This window comes from Neophocaena asiaeorientalis, unplaced genomic scaffold, assembly GCF_003031525.2.
Source record: "Neophocaena asiaeorientalis asiaeorientalis breed wild unplaced genomic scaffold, Neophocaena_asiaeorientalis_V1.1 scaffold203, whole genome shotgun sequence".
Classification (NCBI taxonomy): domain Eukaryota; kingdom Metazoa; phylum Chordata; class Mammalia; order Artiodactyla; family Phocoenidae; genus Neophocaena; species Neophocaena asiaeorientalis.
The window spans coordinates 745,423-766,501 of NW_020172776.1; the positions used below are offsets into that span (position 1 = coordinate 745,423).

Here is a 21,079-nt window from a genome sequence, read left to right on the forward strand (position 1 = left end):
CGCGGGCGCCGGCTGTGAATAGGAATTGGCTTCGGGGCTAGGCTGGCCCAGACTCCGCCCCCGCCCTCTTTTCGGGGCCCCCCGCGGGGACCCGGGCTGTGTGTGTTGTTTTAATGTCAGGGATGATGTAATCACTTAATAATTGAAGCCCAGTGCTGCTTCCCTCCCCACCCCACTCCACCCCTGCCCCACTCCTCCACCTCTCGGCCTCCTCCTCTTGCGGCCGTCGCCTTCCCCATCGCATCCTCCTGCCTATTTCTGGCACGTCCCTTGCACTTCCCCCATCCTCCCCTCCACTCTTCCTGTGCCACCACCCACCCATCCCCAGTCCCCTGTGCTGGAGCCGTAGCTCCTCTTCCTCTGACCCCCACATTCCTCCTGCTCCCTTAGGCTCCTTTCTCCTCCCTTCCCTGCTCGCTGGATTTCCTCTCGACTTCCTTAGATCGATGACTGTTTTTGTTTGGTCGCCTCCCCTCTCTTATCTGCGCCCACAGGCGGAGGGGACTGAGCCAGAAAGAGGCCACCGAGCTTGGGCCCAGGCAGAGATTTGCTGGGACTGAGTGAGAAGAGGGATAATAAAATCACCCTTCTTGCCCCTCCTCCCCCCAATAAATCACACAGACTCGCCGTCTGTGTGTGTGTGTGTGTGTGTGTGTGTGTGTGTGACGATAAGAGCCCTTTCAGTGCACAGAGAGGAGACGCACAAAGTACCCAAGGATGGGCGCGATGCTTCTTGTTTCTCTTCCCTGGGGCTTCCCTTTTTCTCAGATAAAGCAGTTGATCTTCTCTCTGAGAGTCTTTCCTGCCACATTTACCAAAAAATAAAAGGCCCCAGATGCAGGGTGGCAGGTGCTGGTATTTTGCTGTATTCATGGACCGGTAGTGTTGACTGGCAGCTGCAGTATTTCTTAGATTTAAGGGGGAAATGATTTCAGCTGTCTGAAGAGTTGCTTTACTTTCAAGGTAGCACCCTCCCCCACCCAGTTTCAACCCCCTCTCATCGTAGGGGGTAGGATAAATTGGTATGGGGGAAGAAGACTTTTGTTTCTGAAAGAGAGTTAAATTGATGTCTGCTAGGAGTGAGGCAGCCTAACTTGCTTCTTCTCTCAAGTCTAAGGAGTACTGAAGTCTTTTGAAATGAAGTCTTGTCTGCCTAGTAATTGTTTTACCCTTATATTTAAACAAGCTCCTGGTGACATTGCTAACACAGCACTAAATTGGTATTTGGAAGACCACTGGAGACTGTGTCTCTTCCCTGCTTCAGGGTAGCCTTCAGATGCCCACATCCTTCCTCTCACCACCAAGTTGACTGTAATACTTTCCACCCTTTGTGCTCTTTCTCCTGAGTCCCTGCCCCATGGGTACTGTGCTTTCAGATGAAGGGACTCACAGATTTTTGGAGGAAGTGGTTTTGGTAACTATCTCAGGTTTTGGAGGCACTTAGCTATGATCGAAGGATGTAGAGAATCTTTTGACTGATCTTTTAAACCATCTACTGATGTTCCTCTTTTTTTTTTTTTTTGATGTTCCTCTTAAAGAGGAAATATAAATGTAAATCTGGAGGCTTAATGTTCCATTTTGTAAGCCAGTGACTGTTACATCCTTAATCAATAATGTCAAAACTTAGGTTGAACCCACTGATTCCTAAGAGTATGGCTCTTTGACTATTATAAGTAATAGAACTGTCTCATGTTCTTCAAGAATTTTATTAGAAAAGAGTTGTTATGGTTCATTAAACATTTACTTCTGCACTTTCTAAGGACATCCATCTTGGAACTTTTTATATTAAAAAAAAAAGCAAAAGGCTTAATGAGCATACTGTAAAAAAAAAAAAAAAAAACGAAACACAATGGTTTGTTTGTTTGATGCTAGACCCAGGAAAGAAAGTCAGTGCACAATAAACTTGCGCTCTGTTGACCGAGTTCAAGAGAATGATGAGGTTGAATGTGAACAAACGCATACTCTGCTTTCTGCAGTTTTATTCTATGCTTTCTCCTGGGTCTGGAATCTCCAACCCCACCTGATTTGCTTGGGTCCCGTTAAACCTAGAGCCCAGCTGAAAAGTCTTCTACTCTGGGATGCTTTCTCCATCTTTTCACCTTCAAACAAATCACCATGCGTCCAATTTTGTTTTCATACCTCAGCAGCTGGCACATGTCTATTTCCAGCATTAGTTTGAGCAACACATTAGAAGAAGGAACCTGGTCTTATTTATCTTGTTTCAACAAGTGTGAGCTAGGTCTTTGGTATGTGCTAAGCACCTGGATTAATTAGGCTACTGTTAGCAGCTGTAACAAATAGGCCTGCAAAAATATAATGCCTCAAAAGCAATAGACGTTTATTATTCCTCATGTAATAATTCAAAATGGGTATTTCTGATCAGTGGGTGGCTTTCTTCCATGCAGTGATTCTGGACCCCAAGTTCTCCCATCCCATAGCACTCCATTGTAACCAGCTTTCAGCTGGCAGAAGGACAAAAGAGGGAATAGAGGGGATGTACCGACTTTTTAAATGCCTAGGCCTGGAAATGACACCCATCACTTCTACTTACATACTTTACTTGAGGGCTAGTTATATGGCCACATTTAACTGCAAGGGAGCCTGGGAAATATAGTTAAGCCATGTGACCAGAAAAAAGTTCAAGAAGAAATGTATTTTGGGCCAGCAGCTTTGCCATATACTGCCTCCCAACAAGGCACAGTCGTTGCCCTCAAGGAGTTTGTAGGCTGATGAGAATTAAATGGAAACCTAGAGCCTGTACCCATCATTGTCTTGTACCTTTGATTTTATAAGTTCTGACCTTCTCATTTTAAACCTGTTTCCCAAAACCTTGCTTTTTGTCGGTTCTAGTGGCCAGTTCCCACCCAGTAATTTCCTGTAATACAGTGATCTGATGGCTCCTGTGCTGACTTTGATGTGGCTCTCCAGTAGCACCTTTGTTGGCCAAGATTTTTATCTGCTGATTTTATAGACTCCCCAAGTGGCTAAGCGGGTCTTTAGAAATCACAGTCATACCTTCTCTAATTGGAAGAGGAAATTAAACAGACTGGAGAGGAGAAATTTCTTGCCCCAGGCCATGTTCATGGGAAGGGAGCCTCATCTGCCCAGCTCTTCAGTCCCACCTGGGTCCCCTCCATCCCACAGATACCCTGAGTTGATGACTGTGAGCCCTGCATCTTCCGTGGAGTTAAGTGAGCTCCCAGACCTCCAGGAGTGGGGTGAACTGCTAGTGTTCTGGATAATCCGTGTTCTCCGCAGGCCTTCCCAGGAGCAATTCTGTTTGTACTAGTCATCATACTTAGTTATGCACGTGTTTTTGCTATGAACAGTTTATTATATTCATCTGTTCTGCAAACATTGGCCGGTATGTTATTGTGTGCAAGGCACTGGGAGATAGGATTATGAAAATGAATACTTCTGCTGTGTTCTTTCTGTTCAGCTTAGTCTGCTAGCGGAGATAAAAATAATACATAATAACTACTTTTATTGAGCATTTACTATGTGTCAAGCACTGTTTAAGCTCTAATCTTAGCAATAATGGTATGAACACCTGAAACTAATATAAATTGTAAATCAACTATACTTCAGTGAAAAAAACAATAATGATATGAAGTAGTTTCACTTATAATCCCCATTTTACAGATGAGCATTTGAAGCAAGGGAGGTTAAATAACTAACTCAAGATCATACATGGCTAGTAAGTGGTAGAGTCAGGATTCAGGCCCAGTTAGTTTGGTTTCAAAGCCCTTGCTCTTAGCCATGAGGCAATATGCAAAATACTACATATGGATATAATGATGATGTTGATTAAAATGTGTTACATGCCGTAAAGGGGGGTGGCCTAAATGCTTTGGCAATTGATACTTTTGGTTGTTGGGAAATATAACTTTATGTTTAAATAAAAAATAAAATGTCCATTTCTACCACCGTGCTTTCCATTTTAGACGCTCATTTATTGCTCACCTAGGAAATAAAAAAAATAAATTAAAAAATGGGAAAGCAAAGCATGTTGATACTGGAAATACTTTTACTCTGTGTGATTCTTTATTTTCAGCTGGGTCCTTGTGTGTCCCACAGATAGGTCTGTAAGAATTTGTGAATCGTCCTACATATTTACTCATCCAGCAACATTCATTCATTGTATCTACCACTTGCCAGACATTGAACTAGGTGCTTCAGAGACAAAGAGTTATAATCCTGGCCCAAGGAACTGCACGAGGAAGTCTCTGTGATAACTGCCGTGATTCTAGGGTTCCGCAAGAGAGCATGAACTCCACAGAGAGGTGAGAAAATGGGGTGGTGAGGCAGAGAAGGCCAGAGGAGGAATTGGCCAGTTGAGTGTTGTGGGAAGGCCATTGCCCCAGAAGGAGCAGCCCAGAAAGCAGGTGCACAGACTTTTTAGGAAACTGCAAGTCGTTCAGGGTGGGTGAGGGTGGTAGAGAGATGGACAGAGGGAGAAGATGGGGCTGGTGGAAAAGTACTTAAATGTCAGGAATGCCATTTAAGAGTTGTAAGTAGAGGTGCCACTTTGGTCTGATTTGTTTTATAAAGGTCCATCTGGCCACACTGTGGGCTGTTGGCCAGAGGTGGTCAAGACAGATACAGGGAAGGTAGTTGTGGAAACTCAGATGAGCCATAGATGAGGTGCTGCACGGAAGTGGGGATGGAGCCAAAGAGACAGAATAAGAGAGGGGAGAGGCAGAGGGGGGTCCTTGGGAAGTAGGTGGAGAAAGACATGCAGACAAGCAATGCAGTAAAAGCAGCAGGGAGTGGGTGTTTAAATGATGACTTTATCACAGACACTTTGGACTTCCCAGTCAAAGTATCTTGTAGGCAGTTGAATAGTAAGGGACTTAGAGATCGTGTAGTCCAGCACGTCCATTTTACTTATGGGGAAAAATGAGGCCCCGAGTGGCTAAGTGCCAAGGTGGCAGTCACCACTTAAAGCCAGGTTTCAACCCTTTCAGCCCAGGTGAGGGCTGTGGTCAGGAGCATGGACTCGGGGTGTGGTCCTGGTCTGACCCCTTCCAGCTGTGTGAGCTGGACCCAGTTACCTAAGCTCTCTGTGCCTCCCTTTCTTCACCTTTATAATGGAGTTAATAGTTCCTACCTCAAAGGTTTGCTGTGCGGAGTCCATAATTAATACATGTAAAGTGCTCAGAATAGTACCCCACACATAGAAAAGCTGTGTGTTTGCTGCTGTGGTTCATGTGTGTATATATGTAGATACATACATATACACGTAACGTGTACATCTGACACATATATCCCTTAGGGAAGGGAGGATAAAAATGTATTCTGGGGCTTCCCTGGTGGCGTAGTGGTTGAGAGTCCGCCTGCCGATGCAGGGGACGCGGGTTCGTGCCCTGGTCCGGGAGGATCCCGCATGCCATGGAGTGGCTGGGCCCGTGAGCCATGGCCGCTGAGCCTGTGCGTCCGGAGCCTGTGCTCCGCAATGGGAGAGGCCACAGTGGTGAGAGGCCCGTGTACGGCAAAAAAAAAAAAAAGTATTCTGTGCAGAAAAGGACATTTTGAATATTTTAGAAAGAGATGTGGGTGATTGTCAGTTCTGAATCAAGAATTATTGGAAAACATAGGAAATTAGTTGAAATAGTATGATGGAAAATAGCATTTTTAGCAAGTCTTCTTAAGAAATGCAGAACCTTTTTTATTCTTCAATAGAAAACATACAAGTACTTTGAAGTTAGCCCTATAAAAAGATATCTTTGTTTTAGTCAGATAACCAGAATTTTAACCTGTTTTCAATGTGCATCCCTTGAGCTTGACTTCAGAATGTCATCGTGACTTTCTGAAGGTAGAGTAAACCGCAGAATAGGAAAAAGCCCCGTGAGTTACGAGTTTCATGCACTTGGTTCCTATGAAAAAAAGGTGATTTGGGTTATTTAGAGGAAAGTAATTTTTTTCCGTGTTTCTAGTTGAGCAAATCTAATTTTTGGCTACTAAAACACATGAGAAGCCTGAACAGTATTATCCAAATGGACGTGGGTGACGTGTAGTTCAGACAACTTCGGAGTAAGTGGCGCTCTGGACTTGATTAGAACACAGTAATCCTGGAAGGATATAAATTGAACTGGATTTATGGTCTAATAAAAACGTGGGAAGAAAAGATAATGCTTACTGACTCATGAAAGTTTAACAACGTTTGTAAGGCCCTGAGTTGGAGAGCTCTTGTTTGGATGAGAGCGTTTTCCCTCTCGTCTCAGCCTGCTTCCAGAATGACCTGCGTCGTGTCTTGCTCAGGCTGTGAAGCAGACTGGAGTCCTGTTGCTGGGTCTTCTTTGAGTGCAGAGATCATCACCTGTTGTGCCTCTGTCCACCCGTGACCTCAGGCAGCACCCGTTGGTTTGAGCAAATGAGTACTGATCACCCATTAACTGTGTTTGGGGGAGAAAAAAAATAAGGTGTGGGAAAGTCTTAGCCCACTGCTGATTTGAATTCAGAAGACCTTTCCTGAGGACTACTTATTTCTGACCTGTATTGCCCTCTGTGATAGTGTAAAAAAGCACTTAGCACCCCACAGCCACTCACCTCTCCCTAAATATACCAGAAAAATAATCATACCTACCTTTGTTTTTGAATCCCAGAGGCCTTAAGTGCTTTACATACAGTAATTTACTTAGTTATAACAACTCGATGAGGCAGGGTCAAATGGGAAGATTGAGGCTCAGAAAGGTAAAGTAACTTGCCCATGGTCACATGGCTAATTATTAGTGAAGCCAGGTGTGTCTGGTTCCCAAACTTGCACCTGCTTTTGCTCCAAAGCTGTGGTTCTTCGTTCCCTGCGTACTCTCAAGCCTCCTTGCCTTTGCATTGCAGTTACTTCTGTGTTAGGTTTTGGGGGATACAAAGGCACCTTTGCCCCCAGGGAAGCCCCACACCTTCTGTGGCTCCACTCAAGACTTACCTTCTGGGAAGCCCCCCTTTGGTCCTGTCTCTGGGCTCCCATGGCACTTGGTTACTGCCTCATCATCACCCTCATCGCAGCCTGACTTCTAAAGCAGAGTGGAGTCAGCTGGGTCGGACAGTGGGAAGACACTGGTCTTTTTCCCTGACTTGGGAGCTCTTTCAAGTCAGGGGCTGTGTCTTATTCGTGGTTGATTTGCCAGCTGAACACCCAGCAGTAATCCATGAGGTACTGTCATTATTATTCCCATTTGATAGATGGGGAAACTGAGGCCTAGAGGTGAAGTGATTTGGTCAGGGTCACACAACTAGTAAGCAGAGCTGGGGTCTGAACCCAGACAGTCAGTCTGGCTCCAGAATCAATGCTCTTAACACTAAATTTGTTCCAGCTCTCAAACAAGATTATAAACCGCAGGCTAGAGGCAGTGCCCTCCGCCTCCCAGCCCAGTACCTCACAGTCCACACACAGTAAAGATCACCCTCTTGTTTCTACCATCCACTCTGGCAGAAAGACAAACAGGATATGTCTAACCAGGCCTTATCTCATGATACGGAAAGAGCTTTGGGGCCGTGGTTGCATGACTGTCCTCTGAGGGTCTTAGAGAATGCATAGTCCCAGGCCCGGTTCTGACTCAGGAGGTATGGGGTGGCCAGGGTTGAACACTGACATCTTTCCTGTATATGAGAATGGCCCTGAGGATGGAGCCATCAGGGAGGCAGCTTCTGAAAGACGAGGAATGAAGAAGTACAGTGACTCAGCCACAGTGGGGGGAGCTGGCTGTTGAAGTGGCAAAAAACCACCCATCAGCCAGAGCCAGAGGGAACTAAGCCAGGGGGAGGCTGGGGTCAGAAATCCGTCACAGAAAGACCTCTTACCTTGTATTTTTAAGATTTCTAAGTACCTGCTCCTTTTGAATGTGCTGGTGGGATTTCATCTGATGAATTCAAACACTTTCATTTTCTTCAGAGCTTCCATCTTGGAGGTACCCAAAAATAGTAAGCTTTTCAAGGAGTTGTATAAGGATTCCATCTGCTTTATACTGAAAAGTAGGGCTTTAATGGAAAATTAAAAATGAGTCAGATTGCCTTTACCGCAACAAAGCCCAGGGCACTTTTCCTAATCCTTTCTTCTTTTAATCCCCAGAAAAAGTTACTGAAACTGTATTTCTGTGAAATTCTGCCCAATTGAAATTCTACTGAATAGGCAAATAAACACCAACGAGTTCCTTCATTTCCACACACTGTAGTATCTGTTTGGAAGCAGTAACAATATCAAATGTTGTCACTTGTAAAATTTGACTTTTATTTCAATTTGAACTGTATTCCAGAAATTGTGTGATATGCTTCCTGTAGCTAGGCATATGCACGCAAGGATATTTGAAAATCACTGATTTCTGTTAAAGGTTTCTCTTGTTTGCTCTCAGAGTTTGGAAGGGTTCACCTTTTTATTGTCTGGCCTCCTAGAGATACAAATAGCCCCTCATCATTTTCAGTTACAGGAGCTGAGTTGTTAATGAACTCTCACACTCTGTCATTCTGTACCTTTTATCACCATCTCCTGCTTGAAAATGCCAGTTCTGTAGCTGTACTTTGTGTGTGCCTTTGCCCGATCGATATTCTCGTGATACGTTGTGTCCTTCAGGCTCTCCTGTGGTTTGCAAATAATGATTCCAGTTGCTTCACTCCTACGCTTTCTAGCTTGAGTTGAGGAGGTGGTTGATCCATGTCAAAACTCATGTGCTGGCTGATGTAAATACTGGTTCTTTTGCCTTGTCCCCTAACAACCCAGTGAACGGGAGAAAGGCCAAATCCTTTAGCCTGGCATTCAGCGCCTTCCCCCATCTCCATGTTCTGAGGCATTCCTGGCTCACCTCATTCACCATCACGCTAACACTTGATTCTCCAGATGTCAACATAGTATCTCATTAGTATGGAATACGTGTTCTGGCCTTTGCTCTCCTTTCCTGGACTCCCCAGCCCTTCCTTTCCCCGGGAACCCTATCCATTTCTCAAGGCCCAGCTGGAATCCCAGCCCTGGGCAGCTTCCCCTCGTCTCATTCTCTTGCATTGAACCTGTGTGCCTCTCAGTTGCCTCCTAAGAAATGATGCCTTGTGTTGTTAGTTAAATCCTGATATGAGGAATCCAAGGAGCAGAGAATTTTTGTGAGTTGCCCAAGGTCATACATGCAGTTCCTCATTGAGTTTAGACTAGAAGCCAGGTCTCCTGGAAATCTGTGTATGTGGGTCCTGCCTTCTCAACAGACCATTGGCCTCATATGTGCAAAAATGTTGGGGTTTTTTGTCCCCCTGTAGCTTGTAGCACACTGTCATTCATGGTGTAGATACTCAGCAGGTATTTATTTAGATAGGCCCTGGGGGCAGAGTGCTGGAATATGTAGCTGGTTTCCTCACCATCTGTGAGGCTAGGCTGGCATCTCCTTGGACATGGAGCTTCTGTAGTTTCTGACGGCACTAGATTTACTCTCTATGGACCCATGTGATGTAGGTACGGGGACTGTCCTATACTGTCTTCAGAACCACCATTGTCTTCTGAGAATGGTATGTGTTTAAAGATCTTTTATCCATAATCTTGAGCTTTTTGTTAAAAATTTAAGGTGGTCGGGGCAACTTCTTTGCCCTCAGTCATCAGGTTTTCATCAATAAGATTTTCACCAAAAACAACAGAAAGTTACCGATAGTGCACAATGATGTACAAGACCAGGGAGAAATGCAGAATGTTTCAAAATCTGGAAGAAACTGGAAAAATACAACAGTGAGTTATAGAAGAGGGAAAAGTGGCAGAATGGACCACTGGTGTTGTGCCTGAAGGTCTGTGGAGCCTGGGGAAACGGAAGGAGGCAGGCTTACCCACTGTGCACCTACCCATGGCTGGACCTCTCACAGTAGCATTTAGCTGAGTCCCTCAGCCACATGGAACCCGGCTGTAGCTGTGAGGGTGCCTTCCTTTCCGTGCATTCATTTTGTTCATTTGGCATATCTGGAGAATCTCCTTAGCTGAGACTTAAGGTCCTACAGAGTAATGATTTAACACTAGACCCCATCCACAGCCTCTGTATATCCTTCCACAGAGTGATTGACAATAAACCTTATAAAATGTTTTCCATGGTTGCGGGGAGGGACTACTTGAGTCATTTCTGTAACAAAAGACACAACAGCACACAGGCAGTGTTTGTCAGCCCCTCATTAAGAGTCTTCTCAGCTCCCTGTGGAAAGCTCTCTGTGATTCCTCATGAATGGCTTTGCCTGCCTAATCCTCACCTGGATGCCAGGTTTAATGTATCCGAGGGATGGAGAGCATTAAAAACACCTTCTGTAGATATTGGCCAACTGCTAACAGCAGAGAGCGGGAAGGGGTGGACCTTATGCTTCACTGTTGCTTGAAAAGCCATTATGGTCTTTGGAAAGCGGTAGTGAACTTTTTTCCTTCCTTCCCCACGCGCTGTCTATGATTTCAGCGCTTTCCCCGCCCGCCTCCCCACTGCCACAAGCACCACCTTCAATGTGGGAGATCACGCGCCACTAACAAGATGCACCCTCCCCTTGGCCAGCGTATAATATCACCACTTCGCGTATTTATCCAACTTGTTCGTGTTCAGTCACTTTGGTACGTCAGTGTCAGTACTGTGCATTTTCAGTAGCAAGCTTCTAGAAGGCTGAAAGTGCACCTCATTTAATTTGCTTTGTGCCATGAAACACTGCACTGAACTGGATTTATTAAATGCTTGTAGATCTTGATTCTAAGCTTCCAAGTTGGGAGGTCTTAAAAGTGTTCTCGGTACTTCTGGAATGAGATGCATCTCGAGTAAATTTTCCTCTTGTGGATAACACATCAGGTCCTCTGCATTGGTGGATCCTCAGAGTCATGGGATAGAATTCAGAGTTTGGTTGCACATGATGTTTTAGGTTCTACCTTATGTTTCCCCTCCTTGGTTGAAAATGCAATGATCCCAGCTTCTAATTCTGTCAGCAGGTTAGGGCCAAAGCACAGATAATATGCCATACCACACCCTTCTGTTCATAGAAGTGCGGTTGACCGTATAATTCCCTGTGTCTTATGGTTATTATTTCAACAGATTCTTGACTTCAGACTGCTGAGACTTGGAGGTAGTTCTCTAAGGGGCCAAGGATTGCTCACTGAAGGCCGGTGAGGTATGGCTGGGAAGAACCTATAAGGACTACCGTGTCCTGAGCAGAGCCACATGCCTCTGTGGGTGCCAGTAGCTCCTGGGAAGTTCTGGTTAGTTTATACCTAAGGGTATAACAAGGAGGATTGGCGTTTGGAAAACTGCAGCTCCAAACATTCTCTGATTGTACCTCAGCCCAACTGTGCCATACGGAGAAGAGTCCAGTGTGGCAAAGTGTTGAGAGTCCCCAGTCTAGGGGGCTCAAGGGGAGCGCCAGTGCCGTCCCTGATCTCACATCCCTGGCTTGTGACAGAGGTTCTGTCTCCAGGGGATGAAATATCCCAGCCTCCACTGCCACAACAATGCGCCCACGCATTTGAGGTACAGCACTGTCACTGTGGGAGGAGTCTTGCTTGTACTCCCCACCAGGACACTCAGCTGGGCTCTTGGTGCCTCCTGGATGAGCTAGAACATGCAGAAATGACCCACTAAAGAGGGTGATGTTGGTGAGGCTGGAGAGAGAGGTGTAATGGATGGAAGGGGATCAACAAAGAGTCGGTGGGGGACACGACCTGATACCTGATCATGTCAGGTATAGAAGGAGCCCTTGGATTAGTTTCCTGTGGGTGCTGTAACAAATGACTATGAACTGGGTGGCTTCAAACAACAGGAAATTTCCTCTCACAGTTCTGGAGGCCAGGAGTCTTGAGGTTCAGGTGTCAGCTCAGGAAGACTCTGTTCCCTGCCTCTTTCCAGCAATCCTTGTTTTTCCTGGGCTTGTAAACCCATCAGTACAGTTTCTGCCTTCATCTTCACACAACATTATCCTCTGTGTGTCTTTACATGGCCTTCTCTTATAAGGACACTTGTCACTGGATTTAGGTCCCACCCTAATCCAAGATGATCTCATCTCAAAATCCTTAATTACATCTGCAAAGACCCTTTTTCCATATAAGGTCACATTCCCAAGCTCCAGATGGACATACTTTGGGGGGCTACCATTCAACCCACTGTAGCCCTCAAAAGGATAAAAATTAGCAGTAACTCAGAGGGAGATAGAACAGATGAGGAAGGTATTTGTAAGTTTGAATGACTACTAGAGGGTAGGCACAGTACTTTACATGTGTGATTTTAAACTGTCGCTTCAAGATAGGTGAAGATGACAGTGAAATTTTTATGTGAAAAGCAGTTCAAAGATGTGGAGTGTCCTGAAAGTTTTCAGTAAAATTGGAGGCTGAGCCATCATCCGAGGTTGGAAGATTTGGGGATGGGAGGGAGACTTGGAGAATATAGAAAAAGCCCAAACAGCCAGGAAAATATAGGATAATGTGTTAATAGATGGATAAAAAGTATTACAGAGAAATAGGCTCCTTTGGAATTTGTAAGTATTTTTAATGGGTCCCTTTAGCCCAGTTTTGTGACTTTGCTTGGTAGTACTTCTCACTTTGGAATGGAAAATCTGACCTTGTGGTGAGAGTTAGTTTGAATAGTCAGATGAAGAAGATGTTCTAAGAGATAAAGCATCAGGTGAATTAGCTGAAAGTAGGGTTCACGCTGGATAGGGGAGTGAGCTGGAATTGGGATGACGGATAAGGCAAGGAAGGGCCTGAGCTTTTAGGGATATGATGGGTGAACACACCCATCACATACGGAGGAGGAGAGGCAAAGGCGAGAAGGCCCTGGGAAGAAGAAACCCAGGAGGTGGAGAGTTCTAAATGATGCTGAACAAGGTGGCTTCCTGTTGAATGGATCCACTCAACAGTAGAATAGAGATCAAGGACAATAATTCTTATATAAATAATTCAAGAAAATGGAAGCCATAGTTCCCTTTTTGCCCTTGGTTCAAATTATGTATAAATGGTGTCTTCTAGAAAAATGACATGTCAGTATGTTGCACTTTTTAAAAATCCTGGATGAGTGTTCTGGGACCTCTGAGAACTTGCATTATGACCAGCTGGTTCAGTGGGGATAATACTTTGAACTAGTATTCAATTTACTTTCCCTTCCTTCTAATTCTTGTTGCCCTGTTAGTCTCCCCCATTGAGGCAGAGGATTCCATTACTTCGGGGGAAGGACAGAGTATGGCCTAAGACAAAGAAGACATTGTTCAGCTTTTGACTTCCAAAACAGGACCTTGAGGCATGTTTGGAGACCAGAGTTAGCCCAGGCCTTCATTTAAGAGAGGCAGGCTTTGTTAGAAGCAAAGTGATTTGCGGATTCCGAGGAGCCAGATCTCAGGAGACGTGGCGTATGTTGTACAGTCAGCCACGCAGGATGGGGAGGCTGCAGGAAGGAGGAAATGCCTTCCTGGGTTGGAGGATGGAGTTTGTAGAGATTGGGAGGAGGCTAGAGATAAAAAATGAATGGGTCGCTGAGATGCCACACTCCAGGTGGGCAGAGGAGAATCTGCCCCGCCCCCATCTGGTTATCTGGAAGGAAGCCACATTGGAGTGGACCCTGCATTGGGGCATATTTAGGCAGAAACAGCCCTGAGGTGATATGCCTTCCCCTCATTTCCCAAAGCTTACATGTGATGTAAGAGAAATCCCAACAATCCTGCAGGCCCCCTAGGACAGATGTGGAGGTGCTGCGGGAGCTGGGCGGGAGAGTCCCTGGGTCATGTTGAAGAGGGCACAGAATGAACTGGGCCAGGCTGAAGACTGGCTGCAGGTTTCCACCAATCACATCAGCAGAACCAGGCTAGCACCCAAAACAAAGGGATGAGACATCCCAGGGAGGCCAGTGAGGGCTTAGAGGGCAGTGCCTGGACCAGGTCCTCGCCCCATCATGTGGTGGCCTCTAATCTTCCCCCTTGGGGAAGGAGGGAGAGGAAAAGGAACACAGCCCTTTTGAAAAGGAACACAGCCCTGAGAGGCAGTCTGAGATGAGCTCAATTTGACTAATTGCCCTGAAGCAACGAAAATTTTAAATCTGAAGAGCAAGTTATCTTGAAGTAGCAAGATTGTTTTTTCTACCATCAGCAGAAATGCAGTGGTCATGATCAAGTTGAATTCAACTATGGAGAAGTGTATGCAGCTGAGTAGGAAGTATACGTTTCAAACCTTCTACGTTGCATTTGAGCTGTATTTTAACAGGATGGTGATGGTGATGGTGATGGTGGCAAATTTGCTTACTTGTATTCCTATAATATGCCTTTTCCTTTGGGTAAATTGTGGCTTAGCCTACCTGTATTAGGTTCATTTTGGGCAAGAAGTGGGAAGATCTGTCCTCTCAAGGAGCAGAGTTGTCCACCAGATATTCCAAAGTGTAGTGGGGAACTTGGGCTTCCCATTGTTTAGTTGGCGGCACTTCCTCCCAGTGTCCTGGAAGGAAGGACCTCGGTTGCCATGGAGTCTCAGGTCAATGGAAAGTATTAGAATTTCAGGCCTTTCTCTAATGAACTTAACTGGGATGCTGGAGACTAGAAGGTAATTCTTACGGGGTGTGATCCTTTAGTTCCATATTTTAAAGGTATCAGGGTGAATACTAGAAATTACAGTCTCTGACAGACTATAAGGGGAGAAGCACTTCATTTTTATTCAGTCCTCATGTACTAAATAAAGCATGAGTTTATGAAGAGATTCATTTCCAAGTATAATTCATAAGTAGTTACCAGAACACTCAAATGAGAGAGGGGGAAAAAAACCAGTTAGCTCTTTTTGAATACATTTTGTCTCCGACATTCATACGAGGATGATGTTGCATTTAAGAGGATGTTTTAAAACCTGCTGTTTCTTGAAATGCCTAGTAATTTTGGAAGGGAAGTCTTCCGTTTTGCTTTAAAAAGCATACGTTTGGTGGGGCAGAGTCAGGTGGAAAGTTGCCTGTTGGGATACTGCTTTTTGTATTTTCCTACTAGAAAATTACGGCGACACTTTGAACACATCTTCTCAAAACATAAATACATCTCATATTTTCTCTCATCTCTTGGGGGAGCCAAGAGAGCGAGGGATAGGGGACCATAACATTTTTTGAAAGGAGTCACTAAAATAATTTAAATTATAGAACTTAAAAAAAAGCGCTGATTTATTAACTGATACCATTTTCATAATATTTTTGACCTATGAAATAGTTTTATTCACAATCTTCTCAAAAATAAAATTCCTAAAACTTAAAAACATGTCCCTATACATTAGAGCAAAAAAAATCTTTTTATACTGGTTATCTAAACAAGAAAAAGAACATAAGATGATAATTATTCTTGGTACATATTCACTCACTTTAGCCAGTTTTTCAGCCATATGTCTTTAATACTCATGTCAGTGTTATTTTATAAAGAATGAATTGTTTTTAATTCTCATAGAGTTGCCTGCAATTTCCTTCAAAGTTGTGTTTTATAGTTAATATTTGAAACTATTACTGTCTTCAATTCGCATTTATGTATACATCACAATATTTTTAACTGAGAAAATAACTCTTTCTACAGATGCACATAAGCTCAGAGCAAATTCTGCTAAATGGAGGCTTTTCTCAGAATAACTTTTTTTTCCACACTGAAATGTGTGAACATTTTAACCCAAGTATTTTCACAACTCTTTTACCCCCATTCAGGATTCTTATCTTCAATAAATAATTTTATAAGGCAAAACTCATGAAAATAAGTCCCCCTGTGGTCCTTTTGAATGCTTTATCACATTTAGGTGACACAAAATCATAGATCATTCATAATTTCACTCCATTGTGGTACAGAATATAAATGTATCCAGTTAAAACCAGGAACATCATCAAAACATTGCCACAAGTTGAGATACTCCAAAATATCTGTAATACTGTTTCAGAATTAAATCTTGGACACTGAATTGTCTAATGTGTTTAGTGGCTTCCTTTGCTTTTGTTGGGATAAATTTTAACATCTTCCTATCCACAAGCCTTGTTTTCAGTAACTGCACTTTGTTAAATGCTTTTTAAAAGCTGAAGTGTTTTGACACTTCATTCACTACTTTGAGCAAAGATTTCCAACTGTTTTGCAACAGAACACACCCAGACTTTACAGGATTCATCCACATACCAGCATGGCACACTTAGGTTGACTTAGAGAGTCATTTCTCAAACATTTCTAAAACCTAGTTGATGATGACAGGCGGCAAATAGAAGGCGTGTACTACCATGCTGAAGTGTTTTTTGTATTCACAAAGCACTTTATCACAAAAATTTCAGAGTTCCAGTTTTTCTAACTATTTATCAATTTCTACATTTATAATTTATTTTGAATTGGTAGGATATAGCCACTTGTTTGAATGCAGTTATGAATTATGTGTATGCCACACCCACGTCAAATAACTTTCTGCTCCATAGATTTCTTGATTTAGTAAGGACAATTATTTATAGCATCACAAAATTTGTATTTGTATTCTGCAAATACAAATAATTTCATCTCGTGTTAAACTTTTGATAAATTACAGTAGCAGTCACACTAGCATGAAATGTTGTATCTGTGACAGAATGAACTTCCACCAGCTTCATTTTGATCCCAGGAAATAGATGGGGAAAAAAAATCAAACCATAATTGAAATTAATCGATTCTTCTGTTTAAAACACCTGTTAATACTAACATACAACTGGAATCATTTGTGTGGTGTTTTCTTCTGCTAATGAAACCAACACATTAAAGCTCTCACTTCACTTTTCCAATGTGCACAAAAAAAACCCTGAACTTAAGAATAAGCGGAATCAACATAGAATAGCATTTGATCTAAAGGAAAAGTCATGCTTCCTAGAGCGCTATGTCAGTGAACCTTCCATAGCTGCCTGTGTTGAATTGCTTGTTACAATAACTGTTAACATTTGAAGTAGTTACTGATGCTTCTTCAGCAGATTGGACTTATCTAGTGAATGATATCATTCAGGCTACCATGGTGAATAATACCGATGAACATTTTGTGCCAGCTACCATCGTCAGCTTTCTTAAACAAACAAAAATTCAGTAATTTTTCATTTAATTTGCATTTTTTTCTTTTTCAGTCCATTGCTGCTGAAGAGGACATTGCAAAGTAAAATAGAGTAACAATAGATAAATGACAAAAACACTGTAATGAGAGCATTCACACCATTCTTGAAAAGGTCTGTTTCCTGCAAATATTTCACATACACCTAACCTGTAATTTTCTGTTTCCCATGGATCCTTCTGACCAGTGTTTTGTGCATCTCAGGCTGCAGTATGGGTCAGCACAACTGGTCAGTACATCCAGTGTCTGGCAGGGGCTCTACCAATTGAGAATGGGAGGAGTTAGCTGCCCCAGCTGCTTGTGTCCAACTGCTCTTTATTTTATTGGTGAGCATCCTGCCTGTTTTCCTTGAAAGAGAGGTATTTACTGCAGCCAAGATTGGAAAAGGACAGGAAAGGAGGTGGATTGTCATTGGTTACCATTCAGACTTAATCACATGTAAGGAAGAAAATTCTCTTCACTGTGCAGTTGTTTCATTGCTGGTAGGCAAGACCATGGCTGAAGCCAGTCTTGGTGCATTTTAATGCAACTCTTAGTAACAGTCCTTGGTTTAAAAAATGAAACATCTGGACAAAAGCTTCATCTGACAGGCTGCTGGGACAATGGGTGTAATCTAGCGCTTTCACAGACAAGCCATGGCCTAAGGTCACCCTAGTTAGAGATCACATTTCTCCGTCTGCTTTGTACTGTCCTCTTTGGGCCAGGCTGTTCTGATAACACTACCGCTCTGCCCTCCTCTACTGTTGGCTCCAGTCCCACAGCTGAGCAAGCTTTTAAAAATCCACTGAGACCACATTGCTGGGTAACAACCCTCAGTGCCGTCCTCTTGAGTTGGAATAAAGTCGAGCTTTTCACATGGCCCAGGAAGCCTCTTAAGCTCCCACCCGCCCAGCTGGCCCCGCTAGATTTTAAGCTTCCTGGTGCCATGTACCTCGCCTGTCTGTTTTCTTCCCCAGTGTGGTACATGAGAGATGCTCAATGTATTTTCTCAAAGGAGTGAATATGATTTGAGTTGATGAAAGGAAAAAAGAGGGAGTGTCTTGCTAATCTTTGGGGATAAGGAATACAAGTCTCAGTCTCTATGTCCTGAACATTATTTCTACCTCTGATAACAAAGTTGGACAGCAGAATGTATCACAGGACTAAATCATACCCACTAGCAGAGATGTTATGATGCCTCCAAACTATCCTGATTCTGCAGTCTCCCATCCCCCTCCCGCCCCCTCCCTCCACCCAGGGAGGCAAGTGTGAATTCTAGTGAGTCTATTGTTTTCTCCAGCATTAGGTCAGAGATTTTGTTTTGCATATACTTGGTGTCTGTAACAGGGAAAAGTGCTTCTCTGGTTGATTTGGGGGAAACAGGGCCATGTGACAGTGGTGGTGGAGGAATACTTAGAAGTCACAATTTTGAGATCTTGTGTTCTTACACAACTGCTTTCTGTTGGATCTCTTTTTAAAACATGCTGCCGTGCAGTTTTATCACGAACGCCTTTCCAAGGACAGTAAATGGTTTTACGCACTATGACATCGTTTCCATGGCAACTAATGTATTTTAGCAAAGAGAGAGACTCTGCTAGAAGTAGGCTAAAAAGGACAAATACAGAAATGGCACAGTGTAAAATGTGGGACAGTGTGTGTTGTAGTAAAGATTTTTTTCTGACTTCTTGTTTAGGAAAACCTGTATAGCTAGATCTTGGCTTTTTAACTCTTACTAATAAAATTTTTACTGCACCCAACACTGTCTAGTATTTTGCTGACACAGTTCCTTTAGTTAGTACTTGGATTTTTTTTTTTTTTTTTTTGCTTGCTTGTCTGTTTGCTTTAACATGTTCATTCCATCAACATACACACATTTGTAATTTCATCCATTTTTTAAATATGTTATCTTCACCTCGCGTTCTCCTGTGGCAGCCGCCTCACATCCCTGCTGCCCTTGATGGCAGAGCTGCTCGAGAGGGCTGTCTCCACTACTGGTCTCCACGTAGCATTTGTTAAAAAAAATCAAAGCCATTCCAAGCAAGCTTTTACCCCACCACTCACTCCACTTACTCACCCCTCATCCTCTAAGACTATTACAATTTACCTCTTTTGTTTTTTTAGAAGCTATCATGTAGAAGTATACATTTCAAATACTTCTACAAAACATCAAGCCCCATGTGTGAGCGTTTGTGTAAACCCTGGTTTTTTTAAAAAAAATAAGAGATTGGGTTACCCTGCTTCGTGCATCTGAATGTACTTGGATTTTTTGTTATATGATAATAAAAACCCCTTTTGTGCTCTTAAATAAACCCCAAGTCGTGGGCAGATAGCAGTCAACTTCCTATTTAACAGAAAGAGAAACCAAGGGATAGCTCTTATGACTTACAAAGATAGCAAACCAGTCTATGGGCTGTACGATACCCTCATTTATGTTTTGTTGGACCACATGGTGCATTTTAAAAATTTAAACCAACATTTAAAAGTTGGGCACTTTTGTATAAAAACTGAGATTTCCAGCTTCTCTTGAAAGAAAACAAAAAATTGGAAGGTCTGGCAAAACTGAGCCTGCCTTCCCTCATGATAACAGCCCTCCCAAGGCAGCGCTGCAGCTGTCCTCTTGGGATGGGGCAGGGCACTTCAGCTCACCCCAGCCCCGTCTCACCTGCTCCATTCATTTCTTTTACCTGCCCGGCCCCTGTGGGTTGTTTAATATGTGACTGTTGGTGTACCCTCTCCCTTTGCCCAATCGCAGAGCAAATAAACAGCAGAGCTAGGACAGAACTTGGTTTCCAAGCCAACTGCTTCCTCCCTGGCTGTGGACCAAAATTCTGTTTTGGAGCGTAATTCATAGTGGTGAGAGGGATCATTGGGTGGTAGAGCCTACGCTTGTGCCTTACTGCTTGCAGTAGACCCTGCAGTTAATTGTACTGGGTACATTGTTCATACTTGAGGTGCCTCCCCCTCCTGTTTGTCTCTCTCAGAAGGTTATGTGTGCTGTCAGTTGTGACAGGCAGGGTGGCAGCGCTCCACTAGGGTTAACTTTTATATGTGCGTAGAAACACTGGCCGGAGGTAAAACCTCCGTCATCACAGGGGTCCCAGAGTTTGCAGATTTTCAGTGAGGTGAGTGAATATTTATATAAAAGAAATAAGACTGAGGTAGTAGAACAAAGTGTATCCGACATTGGCCAAGGTCCATGATGTCTTCCTTATGTGGGAGACCCAAGGGTGTTCTCCAGCCACCTTTGCTGTCCTCCCTCAGACTAGCCCCTTTCCTTTGAATTCCTCCGGGGTCCCCTTGACGTCAGGGTGCTGAAGATGCCCTTGGACGTGACATCGACTTGTTCCCAGGCTCTTCACTGCCCTGTGCCCCTCACCATTCTGAACGTGCACGTATCCTTGTGCCCTTACTGGGGGTGGGTAAGGTGGGAGAAGAGTGGCAGGTGCTGCCATCTCACACCTTTGCTGCCATCTCGAACCTTGTTAGAAGGTTCACGTGTGCAGGAAGACACGGGAGAATGAACTCATCTGGGGCCAGAATGAATGGCCAGAGGAAAAGACATTTTTTCCTGGGGAAACGGGGCCATGAGGAATACGCCACAACGGAAGGCCTTGTTTGAGCTGGGTCCCGTCCCGGGGCCTGCCCCAGCTGTGGGGCACACAGCAGATCGTGGTGCCCTGCGTGTCTGTGTGCAGCTGTGGAGGCCCCGGGTGCCCACTGTGAGAGTGGGCCTGTTCCCGGGCTGCAGGCAGGGAGCCAGGAGCCCCCTCCCCCCATTCGCCAGAGAACATTGAGGCGCTTCTGTGTGCACTCTGTATGTGTCTCAGCTTTCTTTGGAATTGTGGCAGAGTCTGGCCCTGCCTGGTCTTTTTTGTGCCTTGGATCCTAAGTTAAGAATAAGCGAAGGAACACTGTCCTTGTTGACACGCTTGCTATGGAAGCTGCTATCAAATGGCCATTTTATCCTCAGTCGCCACTGACATTACACCACGTACAGCTCTGAGTTTTCACTTGAGTTTTGATTGAATAGATCTGTGATCGTTGGAGCAGAAAGAAGCCATTCAGACGTGAATATGTGGAGACGTG

The 21,079-nt window shown here is 44.0% G+C and overlaps 1 protein-coding gene across 4 annotated transcripts in view; it reads left to right on the forward strand.

Annotated features, from left to right (window-relative positions):
• FYN (FYN proto-oncogene, Src family tyrosine kinase) overlaps positions 1–21,079 on the forward strand; it is a 199,429-nt gene that overhangs the window by 545 nt on the left and 177,805 nt on the right. The window lies entirely within an intron of this gene.